This window comes from Anoplopoma fimbria, unplaced genomic scaffold (genome assembly GCF_027596085.1).
Source record: "Anoplopoma fimbria isolate UVic2021 breed Golden Eagle Sablefish unplaced genomic scaffold, Afim_UVic_2022 Un_contig_11950_pilon_pilon, whole genome shotgun sequence".
Taxonomy (NCBI): domain Eukaryota; kingdom Metazoa; phylum Chordata; class Actinopteri; order Perciformes; family Anoplopomatidae; genus Anoplopoma; species Anoplopoma fimbria.
In genome coordinates this window covers 1-2,715 of record NW_026551523.1, presented here as the reverse complement: position 1 = coordinate 2,715, position 2,715 = coordinate 1, and the positions used below count along the sequence as shown (strand labels likewise).

Sequence of the window (2,715 nt, the reverse complement as noted above, 5' to 3'; positions counted from 1 at the left end):
TACACATATATATATATACATATATATATATATACATATATATATATATATATATATATATATATACATATATATATATATACATATATATATATATATATATATATATATATATATATATATATATATATATACATATATATATATATATATATACATATATATATATATATATATATATATATATACATATATATATATATATATATATACATATATATATATATATATATATATATATATATATATATATATATATATACATATATATATATATTGCATATGCTTCAATGTTATTCCAGTAAAACACAAATAAGTTGCGGCTATTTAGCTTGGATGGTTATCAACTTTCACAACCCCTTTAACTCGTCCTTGATTCTTTTCCGAACAAGGGAATGAGAAATGAAGCCAGTTCTTTGTTTTTTACTTCTGTATTAGAATTTGACATGGGTAACTCACAGAATAAACATTTGAAATACTTCCTACTTAACTCCCTTCCCATTTGGCTCCCCCCACCCCAACCCAGCATCCCTTGACAGAAACACAACCAAATATTTAAATAAACCTTTGTATACAATATTGAACTACATACAAAACTAAATAAAATAAACATGTCAGGTACACAAATCTCAAATCTTTTTTGCAAATATTTGGAACCTCAAGAATAGATTTGACTCTGGACGAACGGAATAAATATTAGCAAGGGGAGGTAGGGGGCTTCTCACCCCTCATTCGCTAACATTACATCGATATCAGAGTAAGCCTTTGCTCCGTTGATTTTCCATTATTTATTTTAGGTTTTTTTTTTTAATGTGAAGGTATGGTAGGTACATTTAACGTTGTTTTCTCGCTTAGATTTTTCAAAGGTTCCTGAGAAATAGACACTGTACTATCCGATAACACCGTTATTGTAACCAGCAAAAATGGTTGTGATTTGCGATGCGTATGTCAGCGAACTGTCTGACATTAGCACGTTAGCCTACGTTAGAAAGCCTGACGTTTTTGAAGCGTACCAACGTCACTCCTGTCTAGTACGGCATCAAGGCAGCTACAGACCCGAAGATGACATGATTACACGGGTTGGCCAAACGAACAAGCTTGGAATAAATATTTATGACAGCTTGCGTTCGCCGATTACTTGGACGCCCCCGAAATATTTTTATTGCAGATCTCCATGAATCACACAAATGACCTTTTTCGGAACAAAAACGGCGAATTTCGCCGAAAGGTGACAAGTTTGCATCCCTGAGGTCAGCTCACAGTAAAAACAGTCTCTTACTTTGTGTCTGAGGGTCCAGGTTCATTACTGAAGAATGGAGGTTGACCTTTGGACCGATCACTCTTCATAGACAGACAGCTGGATACTGGAGACTCTGCTCTCTGTCTGTACTGAACTCTGCAAACACCAACATGATTTTATTCATAATGAATCCTTGATAACAACAGACATTAAAGGAGCTGTGAATACACAAACTACTGTTACTGATGATATTTAGAAGATTTAAAAGTTTGTATTAGTCCTCTTAGATTACATTACAGCTTTTCTAGGTGACTGACAGCGGTCACTGATAATAAGAGGAAGAACCTCAAACTCAACTTAAAATCTCTAAATCAACAGAAAACATTGTCAGAGGTTCAGTAACTGAAAATGACTCATTAATGAGTTAGCAGCAGTTCTCTTACTTTGTGTCTGAGGGTCCAGGTTCATTACTGAAGTTCAGAGGACGACGTTTGGACCGATCACTCTTCATAGACAGACAGCCGGAGACTAGAGACTCTGCTTGGTTCTCTTCTTTCTCCACACGATTACCCATTATCTGAAGCCAGTCTGAGAGTAAAACAGTAACACTGACTGTGAGCTCACAACACAAGAATCAAGACCGAGAGAGCAGTAAGTCACACACACACACACACACACACACACACACACACACACACACACACACACACACACACACACACACACACACACACACACACACACACACACACACACACACACACACACACACACACACACACACACACACACACACACACACAACTCAGAACACACACACAGAACAAACAGAACACACACACAGAACACACAGACACATACATACACACAGACAGAACACACACACGCACAGTACAAAGTGTAATAACAGCAGACAGTTCATTCTAACATTTGTCTCCTCTACAGTCCACAGGGAGAAAACTGACTCACAGACTTTGACAGTAAAACAATCAAATGTTGGATTAACACTCACCCTGCCTCAGCCTAGTTTACCTCCTTCTGCTCTGTCCACTCAACATAGAGTCTGAACTGACGGACTGAACTATTCAAGGTTTCCCTGTTCTCGTGTTACTAGATCACATGATCACTGTGACTCCTCCCCTCTTCATTTACAGGAAATCAGCTGAGTTAATCTAGAAGTGTGTGTGTGTGTGTGTGTGTGTGTGTGTGTGTGTGTGTGTGTGTGTGTGTGTGCCTCTCCCTGTGTGTCTGTTTGTCTGAGTGCAGAGGAGACAGAAACACTGTTGTGTGTTTGAGTCTCATTGTTGATGCAGCAGCGTCTCCTGCTGTCCAAACCAACAAACTACAGCTGTAGTCTGATCTGCTCTCCAAAGTAAAGTCATCCTTCAATCTTCTCTGCTGTGTGGCTTGTTGTCAAATCATAAATGAAAACTATATGGACAATGTTGAGCCTTTAAACTTTACAAAAATGAAAA

General features: G+C 37.3%; 1 long non-coding RNA gene across 1 annotated transcript; it reads right to left on the bottom strand.

The window, feature by feature from the left end:
• Positions 1–1,285: 1,285 nt before the first annotated feature.
• Positions 1,286–2,307, bottom strand: LOC129115580 (uncharacterized). Its single transcript, XR_008533144.1, has 3 exons — positions 2,253–2,307; positions 1,684–1,828; positions 1,286–1,396 (listed from the first exon to the last, which is right to left on the bottom strand). It is a non-coding gene; the product is annotated as an uncharacterized LOC129115580 (long non-coding RNA).
• Between the last annotated feature and the right edge of the window lie 408 nt (positions 2,308–2,715).